This window comes from Caretta caretta, chromosome 5 (assembly GCF_965140235.1).
Source record: "Caretta caretta isolate rCarCar2 chromosome 5, rCarCar1.hap1, whole genome shotgun sequence".
In the NCBI taxonomy this organism is placed as follows: domain Eukaryota; kingdom Metazoa; phylum Chordata; order Testudines; family Cheloniidae; genus Caretta; species Caretta caretta.
In genome coordinates, this window is record NC_134210.1 from 86,593,686 (window position 1) to 86,615,679 (window position 21,994).

The following is a 21,994-nucleotide window of genomic DNA, read 5'->3' on the forward strand; positions in this document are numbered from 1 at the left end:
TGTTTAAAAAATTGTGCCCTATTTCTAGTCTGAACTTGTCTAGCTTCAATTTCCAGTAGGGTTACCGGATAGCAAGTGTGAAAAATTGGGACGGGGTGCGAGGTAATAGGTGACTATATAAGAAAAAGCCCCAAATATTGGGACTGTCCCTATAAAACAGAGACATCTGGTCACCCTAATTTCCAGCCATAAGATCTTTTTAAAATCTGCTAGATTGAAGAGCTATCTATTATCAAATTTCTGTTCTGAGTGTAGGTACGTATAGTCTCTGAACAAGTCACTGCTTAATCTTTTCTTTGATAAAATAAACAGATTAGCTCCCTGAGTCTATCACTCTAAGGCATGTTTTCTAATCCTTTTATCATTCTCATGGCTCTTCTCTGAATCATTTCCAGTTCATCAACATCCTTCTTGAATTGTGAACATCAGAAGTGGACACAGTATTCCATTAGCAGTCACGTCAGAACTAAATAACTTCTCTATTCTCCTGTTTATACATCCCAGGTTTGCATTAGCCCTTTTAGTCACAGTGCCACACTGGGAGCTCATGTTCAGCTGATTATCCACCATGATCCCAAAGTCTTTTTCAGAATTATCGCTTCCAAGGATAGAGTCCCCCATCCTGTAAGTATGGCCTACATTCCTTGGTCCAGTATGCAAGACATAAAATACTGAAACTTAAAATTTAGCAATGTCATTCAAAAGAACCATTCTGGACATATGCCATTAAAGTCATACAACTATAAAGCAGATAATGTATAGGGTACACAGTACTGAATCTAAAAATCACAGGGAACATGCAACTTCCACAGCTAAATTCTTGCTTTAGACATAAACAGTGCATCTCAGCACTTGAAAGCTTGAAAGTGAGTAGTAACCGTGCAGTGAATAACTTGTATGGATAGTAAATTATGCTGTAGCACAGAGGTTCTCAAACTGTGGTCTGTGGACCACCAGTGGTCCGTGAGCTCCATTCAGGTAGTCTGCGGATAGTTCTCACTAAGGTGCGCACCTCGGCAGCTGCACATGAGAATGAAGGGCCACCCACCTAATTAGTGGAGCCATGTCTGTGCAGCTCCACTAATTAGGTGCCTGGACCCTGGAGAAGGTGAGGTGAGGTGGCCTTGGGGGGAGTAGGGGGTAGGTGGGAAAGGGCAGTGGAGTGAGAAGAGGGGGTGGAAGGAATTTGGGATGTGCAGGGCTGCGGTGGCCAGAGAAAGAGGAGACTTTCCTTAGCACCAGGGGTGCGGCTGCCAGGGAGAGACGGCCCTCCTTCCCAGCCTCAGCTCTGTGGCTGCTGCAGTGGGGGAGACCCCCCCTCCTTCCCAGCCCCAGCTTGGGGGCTGCCATGGCAGGGGAGAGAGGGTACATCCATTGCATTAGAAAGGTAAGAATACTGATCTTAAAATATGAGTTGTGTGCTTTAATTTGTACAACAAAAAATTTTTATTATTATTATTTTTTTATACACCACTTTTATCCAAAGCGCTTTACAATAGTTAGCTAACGGTACAAACAACATTTGGAAATATCATTAAGTGGTCCGCTGAGACCCTCACCAATTTTCACATGGTCTGTGAAAAAAAAAGTTTGAGAACCACTGCTGTAGCATCATACTGCCAATACTCTGACCAGTATGAGATTTGTGAACTGCTGGTACAGAGACCAATCAAACACCCCACCCAAGTCAGTAAAAAGACTCCCATTGCCTTCAGTGGGATTTGGAATGATCTTGTAACAAAGGTTAAATGTTTTATCCTGTTATTAACCATCTTTCTGCATGCTAGCATGCTGAGTAATTATTATCAGTATCATTTGCTGTTCAACACCAGACAGTTCCAGCTTTATTTCCATTTATAATAACAAAAATGAGAATGGATCTGATCCCATTTCACATTTACAGATACCGATGTATCTGTAGAAATCAATGCTCATTTTCTTCCTGCCTGATTATTATGCCAATTTGTATTAAGCATCAGATATAATTTTTATAAAGATATGTGACCACCTTTGCAGAATTTATATCAGCTTCACCTATGTGTATATAATTTTCCCTTCTGATATGCCTGCACATATTTGAGAAATTTCCCTCTGTGTTGTCTTTCTAAATTCTAACCCTTCCTTTATTTAAAGGCAGTTTCTTTGTGTGGTTAATCTTCAACATGCTTCATCTGCTTTCCATTCTCCTGCCTGTAGCCAAAGGCAATTACCTCAACCCAGCTGGGATAAAATAAGCAGAGATTCTTCTTTAACCAAGGGAATATCTGGGTAAGAATCACATTTCTTCTGAGATGAATGATAGTCTCTAAGATATTAACCCTTCAGGATATAAATCAGTCATAGCTAGGTATTACAAATAGGAAATTAATAGCCTAGAAAATGTCCTTGACTTGTCTTCTTTTTAACCAGTGATTTATTGTATCTTAACTTTTATTCATTGCTCTGCATGGTGGTTTGTAAACTCCTTTTAGTGGAAAGAACTTTGTCAGATGTTAATAGTTATTAGGCCAACCAATGTTCAGTGTGGTGGAATGCCCCTATAAAATGAATAGGCTAAAATACTTTTACAATATATTTACATAAGAGAGCAAATTGTAGTATCAAGGATAGTAATACAGAATCCTTCAAAGTCATTGGGAAAACATGGAGTACGAAGAGCTTTTGATTGCTGGGACACACTTTAGGTATGATAGTGAAGCCAATGAGAGTTTTGTCTTTGACTTCAGGGGGAGCAGAATAAACAGGGTGCAGAGAACATACATTTTTGATATTGAATATGTTGATAGACTCCATGGTTACTATATTTCAGTGTAGCACTGATCTGTCAGAGACCTCATTCTGATCATAAAGACTTAAGCAGAATCCAGGGTTTGACATTAAACAGAACTCTATGCTCTAAATGAAGTATAATAGAAGTGAAGATGAGTAGACTAATACAGTGGGATTGTTTTGCATTTGACTGATTTGTCTCCTGTCATTCTCAACTATGCTCAGGAACATCACATGACCATGCGTCGTTCAGTGCGTTTTGGTCATCAGCTTCCTTCACACACATACGCATAATTTTTAAAGTTTCAAACACAGCATGTGTCGCTAATATATCTGAATTACGTCTTATGTAGAGGAAAGCTTGAAAGTGAGTAGTAAGGGAAAGTGAGGGAAATCCGCTGATGGGCCGGGATGGTTTGTTTACCTGCAGGGTCCACAGGTTCAGGCGATTGCAGCTCCTACTGGCCGTGGTGTGCCGTTCCAGGCCAATGGGGGCTGCGGGAAGTTGCGGCCAGCACATCCCTCGGCCCGCACCGCTTCCAGCAGCCTCCATTGGCCTGGAACGTGAATGTGATTATATCAATGGTCTGCGAACATTCCTTTGCTTTTGTGTATGAGTGTGTAGTTTAGGAAAGTCCAGAGGCAGTGTTGTGTTTTCCTCTATGATAGGTAGGGATGGGATACAGAAAGAGGCAGGGCTCCAAAGTTCCTGCCTCCTTCTAGATGACATAGAAAGGAGTGTAGGGCATGAGGGAAGGGTTCTTGCATCATTGCCTGCACATGTTGAAGAGCATTCTTCTACTGTCTGCAGATAGTTGATCAATGTAGAATTTCTTTGTTTCTTCATTTTCCATTTATCAAAACAGTAGGGAACCCCCTCCCCACCAATCCCCAGGCTTCCACTACCAGAAAATAACATTTGCAAACTGAAGCCCTCACAGGCTAGGAAATGATAAAGTTAAGGGTGCTCTGCCTCCTTGTATGTACATAGTATAAAACAGTTTGAGATTTGCTGAGTATAGGAGGAGGAGGTAGCATCAATGAGCTAAATCCAGGGCCCTGGTTGTTGGGTCCAGCACTGTCATGGACACAACTCAAAGCTGCTACCAGGAAGTCTTTAGTGGACCATAAGCCTGTGGAGGATTGTCTTGGTGGAGCAGAGCTCTACCACACCAACTACCTACTTCCAAAACACCCCCAAAATGTCCTCTTTCTTCCCTAACAAACCCCACTACTGGAGGATAGGATAGTGGAGATGCTAGGCCCAGTTGCATGGCAGATGCACCAGCAGAGAGTTCACCTCCAATGGGGAATTCTCTGCTAGGTATTGTCAGCTGGGTTACAGCTTCTTTGTATCACTAGCTTGTGACTCTGGCCCACAGTGTTTTATTACATAATCATTATACTAGATTTTCTATAGGATCCCTACCTAATTAAGTGCATAAGATGAATGGTGCTTAGTTAACTATACATCTGTTTTGACACCATTTTAGCTGACAGCAAGTCACTCCGAAATGGTGGTAAATATGGATCAGACCTTAGTAAGTGCGTCTTTACTAGGGCTCCCAGCAGATCTCCCAATGAGAACTATTTTGTAAATTTCATCAGTGTAGACAAGGCTTCAGGAGGCTTCCACTGTAGTTCCTTGCTCTCATATTGAAGAGTTTACATGCCACAGGCAAGCTGACTCTTGCCATCACATTTACCATTCTTGCTCATTTTTATGGTCCTGATCCAGCATCCGAACTACTGACTCCAATGGGAGCAGGATGTCTTTGTGTTTCAAAAAGTGCCTCTTGTCTTCATATAAGGGGTTTTATTTTCACTGATTTTTAAACAGGAATTATCCCCTTCTCTATGGTATACAGCAGAATAATGTGATATTTCAAACAGAGAAAAAATGCATTCTTGGACATTTATAAAGCTGGTTTGCTTGGATTATGTATGGATTGTTATTTTTGTGATTAAGTAAATAGAAGCAGAACTGGAATATAAGTAGGAGTCATGTTGTACTAACACTTATTTAGCAGACATACTGTGTCCCCCAAATCCCTTATAAATAAAAAATAATCTCTCAATTATCCTAAAAGAATGGAAATTTCCAGTTGATAGATGAGAACTATTTCTTTAAGGAAGGATACAAGTAGGACAATGCTAAGTGCAGAGTAATTATTTTAAAATTATTATGACTAAAGTAGAAAAACTGAGTCACCTAAGCAATAATTTAGATGCTAACACCTAAAGATACAAGCTAAATGGGGCTTGATTCAAAGCCCTTTTAAATCCATGAGAATCTTTCCATTCGCTTCAATGGACTTTGGATCAGGCCCTGGATCATTAATGATTCATTCTTACCTGTTATGGCAAGATACTATGGGACATAGAATTCTTATTTCATCCTCCATTTTTATGAAGTCCATGATGGAGATGGGCTGGACTGATCTTTGGTGAGCTTCCATCCTTAGGCTGTAGAGGCTTGAGATTTAGGAAGATATGTGTCTATGTAACCAACCTATATCCTGGATACCATTTTATAAGGAATAATTCTCAAAAGTGCTGCCATAGAAGTAGCAAAAGGAGGAGTAATATTATAACATAGGAATTGCCAGTGATTTATGTAGTGTGGTATTCCACCTGTGAAAGTGGACAGTCTTGGGGTGAAATCCTGGTCCCAGTGATATCAGTGAGAAAACTACCATTGATTCAATGGGATCAGGATGTCACCCTTGGATTCTCCAGAGGAAGGACTCAATAGATATTGTCACCAATGGTTGATATTAATTGTTTGACATGGTGATGTAATATCGAAAAAAGCTGTTCTCTGAGGACAGGACTTTTAGGAACGCAACAAAGAAAAGGAGAAACACCTCCCAAAAGAAAAAAAGAAACATTTTAACTGGGAAAAAATGATATTTCAAAATAAGAGAATGAGGAAAATAAGTTTTTTGTTTTAAAATGTCTTGAGAATATTGGTACCAGTTTTATGAGATTGTTTTAATATTATGAAGCAGAAGGTTGCAGAGTCATGCTTATGATCCAACATTTCAATGTTTTTGTTTGTTTGTTCATTTTTGGTGATGGTGGTGGTGGTATTTTTTACATAAAGATTGAATTTACAGTATATTTTTTCTGTGTGGTATATTTGAAGCTGCCATTCTGTCAGAGGATCTGACAAAGTTTCTCTCCTCCATTCATGCTGATGGTATATTATCTGACCTCAATACAATTAGCTGGTATTGCATTAACCTAATGGGACTCCTCATGAACATAAGTGGTTCAGAGCCTAAATGTCTTATATGTGAAAAATGAAAATTAATAAATTAACAAAACATCATTTAATAGCCGTAAAATGCTTTTGCTGTTCACCAAGTGTCTCAGCTTTGCTTCAACTTTTAACCATCTGCAAAAATCACTTAACATGTAGGCCATGCTTTGGTATAGAGAGCATAACCTCAGACATATGTCAGGAATGATTTTGTTGTTATTGGGTATATCTCATTTGTTTGGAAAGCTAAGTGAATTTTTCAATGCCATTCAAGCTTTTAATATTTAGTTACAATCTCCTCTCAGTCTCATCCTGATCTTTACTTGTTTGTTTTGTATCTATTCAAATTGGACTAAAAATCTCTGGCAGTGGGGCAGCCTGGGCTTACAGGTAGCATCTTCTAGTGGTTAGGTACCTTGGTCACAACTCTCCCCTGTCTCTAGAGTCTTCCCCCTTTCCCTTGCATTCCCTCCCGCCACCAGTGTTTGCTCCAGCATGGTGGCAGTCTCCTTTCCAGCAGATAGTAATTTGGCCAAAAAGTCTTGCAAATGATCCACCAGATGATATAGTGAAGAGTTCCTTAGGGCTAGGAAAAAGCTTGTCCCCTCTTTGAGGTCCTGCGGTAGCTACTGCTTATAGACCTCTCACCTGCCTCCAGGGCTCCAGCTGGGCCTTTACCTAGGTGCTCCCAAGATAGCTTTGTTCTCCTATCCTGTCTGTCTCCTTCTGAGCTGTCTGGCTCTCTCTTAAGCTCCTCGTGCTCCTGGAGCAGGCTCTGCTTGTGCAGCAGTGTGGGGCTACCTCAACTCAGAACTGCTCCTTAACCATTTCTATTCCAGTGTGGGGTTTATCTACCCCATCACATGCCCTTGCCCTCAAGTCCAGAACCCTGGAATCTTTGTTCTCCTGTTTCATAGGAAAAGAAATCTGCATTCTTATAGTATTTGGAACCTGTAGGGTTGCAGGGAGAGGTACAATCACATAATCCTGCGGTTGATGTCTTTCATTGAGATCAGCCATCAAAGGAAAGGGTTCCCCAGCAAATAATACCATAAGATGTCCATGGCCTATTTTACCACCAGCGTCTCCTTCTCAATGATGGAGTAGGATATTTCTCCAGGGAACAATCTCTACTGAGGTAGCGGACTGGGTGTTCTCCATAAAAGTCCCAAGACAGCACAGCCCAAAGGCATCTGTCTGCAGAATGAATTGCCGTGAGAAATTTGTGTGGAAGAAGATTAGTTCTTGACTCAGCTAGTCTTTCCAAGTTCTGAAGGCCTTGTCACAGGCCCTGGACCACTGAAATTTCTTTTGGCTTTTGTTTCTCACTAGTTCCATCAGGGGCATCTCCACTGGTGCCAACTCCGTGAGTGCTCTGGGGCTGGAGCACCCATGGGGAAAATCAGAAACTCCCTCTCCCCCCAGCTCCTCCTGCCCGCTGTGATCAGCTGTTCCGCGGTGTGCAGGAGGCACTGGGGAGGAGGAGCAAGAGGGCGTGCTTGGGGGAGGGGGCTGGAACGGGGCGAGAAGTGGCAGGGTGTGGGTGGAGCAAGGGCAGGAAGAGGCAAGGCGGGGGAAGGGGTGGAATGGGGTCAGGGCCAAGGGCAGAGCGGTAATTGAGCACTGCCTAGTACATTGGAAAGTCGGCCCCTCTGGACAGCTCAATCATGGCAAAGTTAATCATGAAACACCTATAATAGCTAGCTAGGCCTGGATAGAGCCATACCTGGTTTTTGTAGCTGGGACAGGACACTGCATTAAGGCTTGAATTTTGCTGACCAGTGGCCGTAATTTTCAACCCTCCACTGTACAGCCCAGATAAGTCACTTCTTGGCTGGGCAGACTACATTTGGCTGGATTGGCCATTAGTCCTACCTCCTCAAGGGCTTGTTGGACTGCAGTGACATGCCTTGTGTGCATTTCAGTTGGGGCTGTAAATGACTGTGTCATCAATGTACGCTGCAGTATATTGTCCATGAGGCTGTGTTAGCCAGTCCATTAGTTGTTGGAAGGTATCTGTGGCCCCATGGAGACTGATCATCAGGGGTTTGAACTGATATAGGCCAAACAAGGTAGAGAACATGTTGTTGTTTTTCCTCATGACTCAGTCCTCAAAGGGATTTTCTAGTACCTCTTTGTAAGGGCAAAGGTAGAGACATATTTGACAGCTCCTAGCCTTTCCAGCAATTCATCCACTCTAGGCATAAGGTATGCATCAAATTTTAATGTTGTATTAACTCTCCAGAAGTCAATGCCAACCCAGAATGATCCATCCAGCTTTGGCACAAGCAGTATGGGACTCCTCGACAGCCCGTACATCCAACAGGGCCTGTAGTTCTCGGCAGACTGTCTCCCACCTTTTCTGCAGATGGGACTGTATTCCTGGTAGCATTCCTTTGCTCGGTGTCTGCATGATGGTAGGCTAGATGATCCCAGGAAGGCTGAGAACACAGAGGGAAAGGCTTCAACTGGTCGTTGTATTTGTTGCCTCTATTCAGGCTGGAGTTCCTCCCCCATTCGCACTAGTCCTGGCTCATGGACTATGGGTGACTGCAGGCCAAGCTCAGGTGTAGGTGGGAAAGGTGTTAGAATGTCCTCATTGTCTTTTCAGGCCTTCAGCAGGTTTACATGGTATATTTGCATCTCTTTCCTTCTCCCTGACTGATGGATTTAATAATTGACCGTCCCCGCTCATTTCACGACTTCAAAGGGGCCTTTCCACCTGGGCAACAGTTCTGATTCTGAGGTTGGCAGTAACACCACCACCCTATCCCCGGACTGGAATTCTTGCAACCTGGCCCCTTTGTTGTAGGCTCTTTCCCAGTTCTGCTGTGACTTCAGTAAATTCTCCTTAATGAAAGCCCCCAGAGCTTTTAAGTCTTCCCTCAGACAGCCCACATCTCATACCTTGTGAGTTATTTTAGGTCCTTCTTCCTTCCACGGCTTGCGGAGGAGATGATGTATTCCATGAAGCTGCTTCCGTATAGTAGCTCAAACAGGGAGAACCCCAGAGACGGCCATCCGAGGCCATAAACTTTCTTGATATCTCTTTCAGTGTCTTATTGAAACATTCCACCAGTCCATCTGTTTGGGGGTGGTAAATCAATGGATTCAGTGCCTTGGTCTTCAACAGGTCGCAAAACTTCATTAACCATGAAATTAAATTGATCCCTAGTCAGTTAGTATCTTCTTCAGTATTCCCACCCAAGCAAAGATGCCACAGTGTGGCATTTATATACCCCATTACAGCAAAGGGACAAAAATTGTACGTGCTTGTTCAGTGCCATATACACATTTGATGCCAGATAAAGTGATTGGACATGTAATTTCAATATGCAGTGTACTTGTAGCTCTGTTGGTCCCAGGATATTAGAAAAACAAGATGGGTGAGGTAATATCTTTTACTGGACCAATTTCTGTTGATGAGAGAGACAAACTTTCGAGCAACCCAGAGCTCTTCTTCAAGTCTGAAAGCTCAGAAGCTTGTCTCTCTCACCAACAGAAGCTGGTTCAATAAAAGATATTATCTCACCTACCTTTTTTCTCTAATGTAATTTCAATGGCATTTCAAAGTGGATAATAGCTTTTTCTGGGCTGAAATTCTTCGCTTGTTATGTAGTTAACAATAGTGCATAATTCAATTGTATGTGACCTGACTCAAAGCTCCCTGCCATTCACAAACCATAGAAAAGTCTTCTATGACAAAAATTAACACCCAAGTATTCCAAGATACTTAACTTTAAAAAAAAATCACCTGTTCTTCCTTCTTTCTTCCATGTTTTATTTTATACTGATAAAATTATGGTTTTAAATATGCACAACTTAATGCATGCAACATACTCATTTTTCACTGGCAGCAAGATTATTTAACAGTACACTTGTCTGATATGACTGCACCTTACCAATATTTATTCTGTTTAATATTGTGAGATTTGATTTGATGTCTGATAGCTATGACCTATCCGTCATTCTATGGCCTGATTCCCTCTTGATATCCATAGTGTTTAGGCATCTCCTTCTCATTACTTTAAATTTTAAAAAGTATTTTCTATTTCTGAGTAATTTATTTTCTTTTTTAAAATTTCATATCAAGAGTATCTTCACTTCTTTTTGAGATTAAAAAAATTGTTTAACAAAAGCTCTTTGATTTTACTGTGAGTATCTATTGCATTACTATTTTGTCAGAGCCATTCAAAATGCATTGGGAGATGGGTGCATTCATGCCACTGGCATTTGGATACGAAGAGAACTGTTTGAACAATTACAGCCAGCTCCATTGTGTTCCCAGCAAACTCTGTGAAGTTCCTGTCAGCTACATGTCACTTCCAATTTATATTATTTGCAGATTCAACAATGACACATGGTACAAAGCTCTTTTCAAAATTTTTGTTCAAGCAGAGACTGATACCCAAATCTGGCTGCCCATTATATTATAACTGTGATGATTTCCAGTATGTGTGAAATAATTTTGATGGGCATAGTCAGACATTTGTTGGGAACTCGGACCAGCATTAATTATACATCATTTTAAGGTGCATTGGGAAAACAGTACCATATATATTGGGCACTAGTAATTATCTTTGTACAAAAATATAATATTCAAAGAGACTTGTGTTAGATGAAGATGGCACAGGGAGGCTTGTCTCTACAGAGGGCACGTTGTGAAATATCACACTTTTGCTACCATTTGTTCAGCTCTGTCAGTGTCAGCAAAACCATGACCCCTGGGAGTTTGGAAACCAGAATCAAAAACCTGAGGCTCCAGCCAAGTAAGGCCTGGAAGGCCTAGGAGCAGGGTGAAGTGAAGACTACTGTGAGAGAGCAGGCTCCCGCAGAAAGACCTGGGACATGGGGTTTCCCTACTGAGACTACAGGCAGGAAGAGTCTGGAATGACCTGATGAGATAGCTTAAAACGGACTTTGTTTTGGGACTCTGCATTTTACTTTGGCACTTTATTTATGTGACTAAACTTGGACTCATGAGAATGGGTGGTGAATGGACAAGGAAAGCCTGTGTGGAGTTTAAGAAGTCCCCTGATGAAGAAATGAAGGCAGGCTACCTGTAGCATGAGCCCAGGCCACAAGCTGGTGCCACGGCAGGTGGCCAGCCCCACTCCAGTCCAGCACTCAGGTTACTGACAGGTTAACAAAGCATTAACAACACTGTCACACTTAGGATGGTAGATCATATCTCACAAGGCATTCCACACAGATAGTTAGATGGGCCATAACTGCAAGTTAGCATGATGAGGGAAAGGCTTAACTCTTTTACTTGGTTGAATGAACAATAGGCTGGAGGTAGACAAAGGGGAGGTCATCATAATGCTGAATCAACAGAACAACTTCTCACCCAGAAATCTCCCCAATGGCAGCTGTTTGGCCTACATAGAAGATGTCCTTTGTCTATTCATAAAGAAAATTGTGAAATGGTTGCTATTGGATATCTTCATTTTTTTACTGTTTTGCAAAATTGTCAGACAACACTCTGATGAGGCAAATGAAACAAAGCCTTGACAAAACTCTATTATCCATCTGTAAGAAGACAATGAGTTAAACAAACTAGATGTCCCACAAGCTATATTTTGAAAACTGATGGGTTATCAAAGGCTTCTGAATGAAACAGCATGTAGTCTATGTTGAGGGGATCCTGAAGCTACATTGCCCTAATTCGTTAAGATCCCAATTGTTCGTTCTCACAAAAGGAAAGAAATATTTAGAAAAGGCTCTATTAAGAAAAGGTTGTGTAATAGGGAGACCAAAAGAGAGAGAAAGCTCCTTTGTTTGAAATGGACAAATGTGATTATCAGGCGTGAGATAACTAGTTCAGATCATATAAAAACCGATCTACAACCATGGCTGAAAACTAGAACCTGGGAATTTTTTTGAGGTTTGAAAATGTTTGGTTTACATTTTAGAGGGGGGAAATCTTTTTAAGTCTGTAAAGTACCACAAATCCAAAGTCTGCAATTAGTACTTGTAAACCAGGTAACTGAGCTTACAAATGGATAGTGGTACATATAAAAACTAATTTACATAAGCAGTTCTCTAATTTGCATATTCAGATCTTGCGTCTGCATAACTTTTAAAGGTGCAAATAAGTTTTGAAAACTGGCCCCTTTAAGTATACAGGATGAGAAGCTTGAAAGAACCTTCACAGGGACTCTTATAGAAGAATTAGATCATCCAAAATATTGAAATATAACTCTTACAATCCATAACCCAATAGCTCCTTTGTCTTCATTCTTAAGATCTTACTAGTATAATAATTCTAATATAAATGTTTTCATATTTTACACAAACACAGAACTTAAATTTTCCTATAAGCTCATCATCATGTCGGAGCTCCCATTTCAGGGACCCTTCCCCCACCCCCAACTCAAAGAATGTTGGAAATGTCCGGCTGAATAATGACTTTTTTGTGCTAGCCGCTGTGATTAGGTATTCAGTGGTGCATAAGTATTTGATCAGTCTAACATAGCCTAGGGATAATATGTTGAACAAGCTCATATCATCCACTTTAGATGAATCAATATTATAGCTCTTCTTTCTCCCAAATCAGAGCCTTTATGCATACGGTAACTGTGGTTGAGTGATACAGTACGAAGAGAGAATGTGAACTGTGGGATTTTTTTACTTTATTTTTGAAGCACTACATTAATTAGTATTTCCATATTGCAAAATATAATTAAATAGCACGCCTACCATTTCTATCTCACTTTCCATCAAAGGATATTAAAGTATTTTATGAACATTAGTGAATTAAGCCTCATACCTGTGTGATATAGGTACAGTAAATAAGTATTAAATATTGTCCCCATTATGCTATAGATAGGTTGTGAAATCTTCCTCAGCCAAAATTCTATGCTTTCCCCCACCATAAGTCTGAATTTATCTTTTTGGAAGTGTAAGAAAACCCTAGCCTAGTGATTTTTTTCTATTGCCTTTTAGAATTAATTTCATTTCATTAGGAACTTCTTATGTTTGGCTATATCTTTATTTGTGCAATGCCAAGACAGTTTAGGTTGCATTCTTAAATGCCAAATATAATAATGCAATAATTTTTATATAGAAAAAGGGGTTTGCTTGAATTACTAACAGTCCCAGAAATATTAGACATGTGGGAAAGATATTCTCAGCAGTATAAATCAACATAACTTCACTCACTACTCAGCAAGTCTGCAAGTCATCACTTCAAAATTTGCTCTCTCCCCAGATGCCCAAAATTCCCAAATATCTTAGACTGTCAAGTTTCATTTGTCTCTTTCAGCTTCAAACTGAGGAGCAGAATGAAGCCGATATCCATGGTTACAGAAATCAGAAGTCTCATGAACACAAGCTAAAAACAATAGGGGCAAAAGAGCTTTATTTATCATCATATCCAGAAACATGCCAAGAATACACCAGCCAATTTGTTCTGTGCTGCATTGAGGCTAAAAACGTGTAGATGTCTTTTGTGTGGAGGGCAGATTATGAAATAAAGGACCAAATCCTGTGAGATGCTGAATATCTTCAACTTCCACTGAAGTCAGTAAGAGCTCTCAATCAGTTGCAAAATCAGGCCATGATTTTCTGTTCCCAAAATTTACATGCAAAGTTCTTTCTCCTTCGGTTGTACTGTCAAAGTCAGTGAAAACCACATACCATACCACAGTACGTATTTTGTCAGTTTTGTTAGAATGTTTATTTCTATGTAATAGTAGAACATCTCAGAATGAGTCATAGATGTTTAAGCCCAGAAGAAAGCATTATGATTATCTATTCTGACCTCCTGTATAACATAGGCAACTGAATTTCACCCAATAATTCCTGCATCAAGCCTGCAACTTGTGACTGAGCTAGAGCATATCTGTCTTTGTATTGTCTAGTAACAGATGCCTCATAGAACTGAACTCTGTCAATAGTAAAAGGGATACAATGTCAATCAAATGTTGACCCCCCCCCACCCTGTGACCCTTAAGGATCACCATAAGCCCCACCCCTTTGAGGCATTACTTCTGGGGCCTAGATTGACACATGACCAGAAGGAAGGGGTGGCATGTGACTCCTTTAAGGAGTCCTCCCACTGCCCTCTACCTATCAGAGGGAGTTTAAACCTTGTAGGATCTCCCCAAGAGCAGCTATGGCCAATCAGAGCAAGTGCCAACATGGGGTGACCGAGGGTGGGATGATGCCCAGAAAGTGATTGTGTTTCACCCCCTTCAGCCTTCCCAGAAGGGAAATGTGCACCAATCATAATCGTTATGAGGGTCTAGGCCAGAACCCCCCATCTCTAGAGTTCAACAGTTGGCTGGCTGGCAGGCAGCACCACCCCAGAAGTCCCATCACTGCATGGAAGATGTTGTCTCATTTCAAGAACATGTTTTTCAGAAATCATGGAAAATGCTGAGAGAAAACATGTACTCCTTCACTATCCCTTGTGAGAACTTTGGAATTTGTTTTTGCTCCGAGGTCGTTCGATCACCTATGGAGAAAATGCTACATCAATGACAGTTCTGAGGAGAAAGTGACCGAGGGGAGCCATTTGGCCCAGCCATTGATGGATATGCCAGAACCTGACCCTGAGATCCAAGCACTCATGAGGAAGACTGGTGAGCATGATGACCTCCCATTGTTTGCCCCAATGGAGAAAGGCAACCATGACTTGTGGGAGTCACTGGTAGACAAGATGAACAAAGAAGTGATTGTTGAGGATGGTGGGTAATGGGGTAGGAACCAAACCGGCGATGCATAAAAACAGGGGGAGAAGGCTTACAGCTGTTTCTTTTCTGAAAATCTGTCAACAGCTCGACAATACCTTTCTAGGGGACCCAGAGACCCTGGACAGCGTTTCATCAGAGAGCAAAGGTGAATCTGGTCCAACTTGGGTTTGCTCAATACCAAGAAAACTTGTTTAAGAGGACGCAGTGTTTGAAGAGGATGGTGGCTATATGGATTTAAGATAGGCCCTTGGCATAGAATCAACTCAGCCAGTGCCACATCATGAGCAGAAAAGAGTCATGCAGTCTGTTGTACGCATTTCTGTTTATGCTGTCTTTAATCATTGTCTTAGAGAGAAGCTTTTTGAAAATTGTGAGGACTGTGTTATAAATGTGCCTGGCCAGCGGTATCATGACTGTGTGACATGAACATCAGAGGATGGACACTGCAAGCTCCAGGACCTGTGTGCTGACCTGTGTTTGGAAAGCTTATTAAATGCAGTTATTGCCATAAGTTATGTAATGCAATGTCTGCTCTTAACCCAGAAAATTAAGCACAAGGGATGACCTTGGTAAATGCTATGCAAAGTGCTCGAGACCCTAGCAGCGTTTTAAAGAAAATTACCAAACGGAAGGATACCTCTCTTAGTGTGTTATATCGACCATCTGGTCCACATAAAAAGCTACAGAACTGTGCTTAGGAAAAAGACTATTTGTTAGAAATCTAAAATGATTAAATTAGAGAATGGTGAGGGGACAAGCATGTGATATAAACTATAATAATCTTGGTATCTGTAAATAAAAATATCTATAGAAAAAGTCTTTGTGACTATCTGTGTTTCTGTTACAAGGTCTGTTAACGTGACCCTTAAATAAGACAAAAGTTTTGATGGGGATCTCGGTTCATTTTCAAGGATTTGTATATCTTTTAAATAAAAATAGTTTATGAGAACCCAACTAGCGTATGTTTGAGAAAAGATGCCTATTTACAGCAAAAAGTTGAAATGAGTGTCGGAGAACCCAGAATAAATAAAACAAAACAGAAAGTTTAAAATAAAGCAAAAAAGCTTCTATAATCTATATAAAACATGGATATTTGAGACATATGTTTGAGTACAATAGAGCTGACTCAAGCCTGTTGAGCTATATTGGTTTAATCACAACCTATTGAAAAAGTGGGGTTGTGTGGCACTGTGACCTTCAGATGCAATCACACACCCATGCTTTCTAAATGTTTTGTTAGGGTTAAAGATACTAGGTCCTGTTGGGGATGGGAAAAATTATCACTAATGAGCATTTGATGGGCATTCACTCTCAGTAAGGGGGAGGTGGGTAAGGATGGTGGGCTCTGATCAATATTAAATTAAATAAAAACTCAGGAGTTCATAGAATGGTATTGGACAGTTTAAATAAAACCTCAGGAGTTTGTATAATGCTATGGGCCAGTGTTTCTAGCAACTCAGTCATTAAAATAAAATACTTTACAAGAAACCCACAACTATCTCCTGAATGTGCCCCTAAATTTCAAACAATTGCAACATTGAAACCAACTTTTGAACCATTTTAAAACACACACAAAACACACATTGCAGAGCAAAAAAACCCGGAATTTTTAAACACTCCAAAACAAGCAGTTTACAACAAAATAATTTTTAAGAAACCTACACCCATCCCAGAACTTCCCTGCTCTCAGGGAGGTCTTATGGGACTGAGACCTACTCAGACTGGTAGAGGGTGGTAAGAGGAATTCTTAGAGGGTCACATGCCACCCTTTGCTTCAGTCATTTGTAAATCTCAACCTTGGAAGTAATACTCTGGGGCATTGGGACTTATGGTGACAGGTGTGCATGGCCTTATGGGTCAAGAGGTGGGGTCAAAGTTTGATTGATGTTGTATCCCTTTTACTACTTCTATCTGATACTGTGGGCATCCTCCACATTTCCATTACAAACCTCTCTCTTCAAGGGGGTCAAATGAACAAAGAAAATGTTGTTCAATATAAATGCACATTTGGAAAGTATTTGGTTTAAAAAAGCTTATTGATCCCATGGCCTATCAGCTATTGAGGCCAGCTTAAAACTATATAAAAAAAAAAAAGAGCCCATGATCAGCAAACACAAAAAGTGGGATTAAACAAAACCTGCTCATCACCCTGGCTTCTAACCCAAACTGGTCAAAAAGCCAGCTTGCTCATCCTTTCCTGAGAAATAGGAAGATATCAATGAGGCACAGAACAATTCTACCCTACTTAAATCAAAGTTAGCTGTGGTGTGACCTTCACAAAGACAGTTTTACTGTGAGTTTAACAGTACTGCAATACAAGGCTGCTCTGACCTTCCACTTCAAATCAGACTGTTTCTGCATTGTTTGAAAGACCTGCCTATCAAGTCTTGTCAGCAAAGAAGAATATTTATTTTTACCAGTGGATGCTTTGACTGAGGCCATGCAATAGATTAAATATCCTTGATTACATGGAACTTTGGGAACAGTCAGTTGGCTTCTGTAGTAGGGTTGCTGGTTTAGTCAGCAGGCCAAGTGTTTAGGACCTGAGGCCCCCAGTCTCTCTTTTCACCCAATGCCTCCAGGATTCCTGGATGGGGTTCAACTGGTCAGCTTCCTTGTCTGTAAAGACCTGGTCCTGCCCTTCCCAAGACTATGTGTAGGAGAATCTGGGGTGGGCAGGGTGTCCCGGCCCAGGGCCCTGAAAGCTTGACAGTTCAGGCTGGCCTTGACCCACCTCCTGTTCACTTTCCCTGGGGCCAATTCCTTCCCCTGCTGCATATCTCAGTTTAGCGTGTGGCTGCTGTTTGATTATCGCCATTTGCTCCAAACCCTCAGTCTCAGGGCTGATGCAGGTGTCCCTCTAGTGCCCCTGCATGTGGTTCTCCCTACCTCTGGGTGATGTCTCCAAGGAGGGGGAAAGACTCATAGTCAGACCTTCTCAGTAAGAGTCCCTTCTCGTCCTTTCTCAGGACAGGGCTCCTCCCACCTGCCTGGGTTCCTGGAGCTCTTTTTATACTGCTCCTATCCCAAGACATTATGTATGGGAATGCCGGAGAGACAGAGGTTTCCTGGACCAGTACTGTTCCAGCCTTTCCCCTGTCCTGGATTGAGAGAGTGGTTTGTAAACCCCATCACATCCTCTCACCCTCAGTCACTCTTTTCAGAGCTATATTCATCTCACCATGTACCATCATCTTGCTGAGTATTTAATCTTGAAAAGGATAAATGACAAGAGTACAACAAATCCAACCTAGTATTATTTTGCTAGAACTTGGCTGCTTTATGGTGCACTACTTCAATGTCTTTATATTAGTGTAAAGGGAGAAAAATCACAGGAGCCCTTAACTGCAACAGCAACAGTGCCTGCTGTTTCATATTTCACTATTCTCCTTAGCTCCCTGTATGTCAGTGGTCACATTAATTTCCTCTGAAGAGTAACCTAGCTACAATAGCCACTGAGCAGAACCCATTACAGCCTCTCAATCACAAATCACACACTGCACTACACAAATCCCTCATGGTTCCTAGAGGAAAGGGTCAGTTAAAATATGTAGAAGGGAGAGCACACTGTAAGACAGACAAAAGTCAGCTCAGCTGGCTGGTAATTCAGAGTCCCTGCTGGGCTGTCTGCTCTGAAGATATAAACATAATGATTTCCAAAATGACACGGGTGGATGTATGATCCAGTTTCTAAGCTATGATTTAAACATAGTTTATACATCTTGTATTTGCTGAGTGCCAAACTAAATGCCAAGCAGAGTATTTGTGCATTCCATTGACTCTAAATAGGGACTGTATCTGAACAGAGACAAACAAGTCTGGGAGAGGTTTGAGAATGAGATACAGTATAGAACTACATTCACCTGGGCAACTAGCCAAACAATTCGATATTTTCCACCATCCCTAGAGTTCATTTCAGTTCTAAAACCTTTTAAAATCCATTCTAAATCCAGGAATGCCTGGCAGATTTGTACAGGCAAATAACGACAAGTCTAATGAAGATCCTGGGTAATTCAATATTAGTGAAAGCTACCATATGCACTGGATTTCCATTCCTGTGGGAGACACTGAAGACTTGCTTCTGATGGAGTGGATGCAGTCAGGCATGTGGTGGGCATTCTTTAATGCAGGCCAGAGCTAACCTTTGCAGACCTGCAAAGTCCAGGGCTACTAGCTACCCCAAATTGGAGAGCTATAAATGTAAAGAAGAATCTGTTTTTTATTTTTAACTAAAATGCAATTGAATGCTAACCAATGACAGAGGGTGAAATGTTATCACTGATACTAGTGTTCCCTGAAGATCACAGGTTATCCACAGCCATTCACAGGGCAAGCCATGGATCTCTTGATTTTTGAGGGGCGGGGGAAGATCCCAAGATCAGTTCTTCACTTTTGTTCTCCCCGGTTTATTATTGGTGGCATTATGGTTGCCCCAAGTTCCCCACCAATTGGCTGCCTGAGGCAAAGCCAGCTCCTCTGCTGAGCAGTGAGTATGTCTTGTGGATGCAGGGAGGGCAAGCATGGGTAGTTGACAAAGCAAAGGACTGAGAGCAATGTGCTAATCCCAGCCATGATACTGACTTCTCCTGTGGCCTTAATCAAGTCACATAGGTCACAATTTTGAAATAGAGATGCCTAAAGTAAGGTATCTAGGTCCATAGGTGCTAAGAACCTACCCACACAATCAATGGGTTTGAATCAATGGACACTTCTGGTTACTGAGCACTTCTGAAAAATCAGGTAACATGTATGTAGACACCTAACTGAGAAGCCATCCATTAGGCAATAATATTTTTTAAACTTGTTCCCAAATTTGAAATTTTTCGTTTTAGCCTCTTTGCACCTCAGTTTCCACCTCAGTAAAACAGGTACAGTGATGCCTACTCCACAGACTGATTACCAGTTTAATAGCATTTTATAAATGTTATTAAAGTACCCAAATTCACCACAATGCACATAAACGCCTCCAAGACCACATGATCCCCAATGTGAATTTTAACCTGGAATGCTCAAATATTTTCTGAAAATGAATTTCACATTGTATCTGACAGTAAAACTGATGGTCTTGGTTAGTAACATAACTCATCCAATTAGAGAACAGAAACATTATCATGTGATGTATGCAACTAACCAACACACTGGACACTGTGAATTGCAAATATTCACAACACACCAATTGAATTACTCCCTGAAGGACAAACTGATTTGACATTTTTGCTTCAGTTCATTGAAGGGTGAAATGCATCGAATAATACTAATTGCAATTTGTTTGCTCAGCTTCACTCACAACAGAAACTCAGTGGTCCTAAATCCCCTTTCAACAAGCGGTGGCAACATAAACGTTTTTGGATGGCTCCAGAATCTTCAGCCAGTCCTCAACTACCAGTCTTCCAAGTCCACATCACATACCTGGCTCACCATCAGTCTTTCTAAACTCTTGAGTGAAATCCTGGCCCCATTAAAGACAGTGGCAAAACTCTAATTGATTTCAATAAGGCCACTGGGTGTGTCGTAATATTTTCAGAGAGCAAGAGTCACATATAAATAATTTCCTCTAAAATTTAAATGATCACTGTATGGGAAATTTCCCACTTGCACGTATGCAAATCCCTTTATTAAAGCTGCTTGGAAAGTGTTCTGCCCCTCCTCGCCCCAGAAAATTTTGACTTTTCATTGAAAAACTGACAACCCCCAAAGGAAGGGGTATTTTTTGATGGTCAGCAACTGAAAACCCAAAATTTTCAGCAGAAAACTGCTGACTTTTTTTGCAGGGGAAAGGGCACTGGAAACCAAAACATTTTCATTCAACCAAAATCTTTCACTTTTCTATCTTTTGGTTAGTGATAAGAAAAAAAAAAGTCCTTTCCACTCCCTCTCCCAAGGAAAATAAGAGATTTCCATAAAGTTTTGATTTTAACTGAAAAACCAGTTTTCAGTCAAAAAAGGTTTGAATGAATAATTTTGAACAGCCTTCCCCTTTATCCCCTATGAATTCTAGGAATACACAGAAGAGCATAGTTTAAAAATACCAATGCTTATCTGTTGTTTGGTTCTCAGCCTCAGTATGATGTTCTATCTCCTAGCTTATTAGACCTTCAAACCTCCCAACATATTGGTGTTTTATGTCACTTGAATATCATGATTCCACCAGTCCCATTTTCTGCACCATCTTCCATCTACCCCACATTTTGAGGTATGAGCCGGAAGTAATGATAAGCCCAGCTTGGTTATGTTCACTGGGGTATCGACAACACATATGGCATACATCCGGTTTCAACTGCCACTTGGCTCAATAGATTGCCAAGCAACAGACAGCGTGCTTGGCAATGTACTCAAGTATTTAATGAAGTCCAGAAACATTTGTAATGTTTACAGTTATATTTATAATATATTTATAGTTGCCAAATAACCTTCCAGTTCAGTAGTAAACTATCCCGCAAATATATTTCCATTTTGGCATCTAAAAAATACCTGTATTCCCGCCTTTAAATCAATGTACATCTCAGTGAACATATTTCAGCCCAAGTACTTTGTTATATTTCCTCAAAACACAAACAGTTTTTCCTTTCTGTGTCCCCCAAATTCACACTTGTGCTGGCAGCTGCTTTAACCCTAAAGAAATAATTAAATGAAATTCCTCGGCATCCCGACAGTGACTTGTTCGGAAGAGTCCCACAAACACCTATCACTGCAGTGACAATATTTGGCAATCATTGCTTCATTTTGTCAAAGCACCTCTGTTTGACTACAGAGCACACTCTGATATGGGACATAAAAAGTTACCAGTCAGGTGGTTATTCACCCTTGCAGACCTCCCAAAGAAATCCTTGATTTAAATTTACTTCAAAGGTAGATACTGCAGTTTTATTCAATTCTCTTTGTCAGTTACATATAACTTGTGGAGCAACATGATTTGCCTGTCTTGTACTGACAATGTTCAGTTTGCTTAGGGGACTTTGAAGTGCTATGAAGCAGCCTTTGAACCATTTTTTCAAAAATGTTCATGATTACTGTTTGCTATAACTGAGATGCATCCATCCTACTGAAAATCTGACTAAGAGGAATGTTTGCTTCTCCATATTCACATTGTTGTGGTGTCTAAACAAGAGGGCCATCTTTAATCTAAACTTAATTTTGAAGTCTTCTGATCCTATTATGAGAAAACTATCCTCTTATTGTCTAAAATATGCTATAGGGATAATATTTTATGTACACATGCTTTCTCTCCCCCTTTCTTGCAAAGGTACTGCTAAGATGCTTG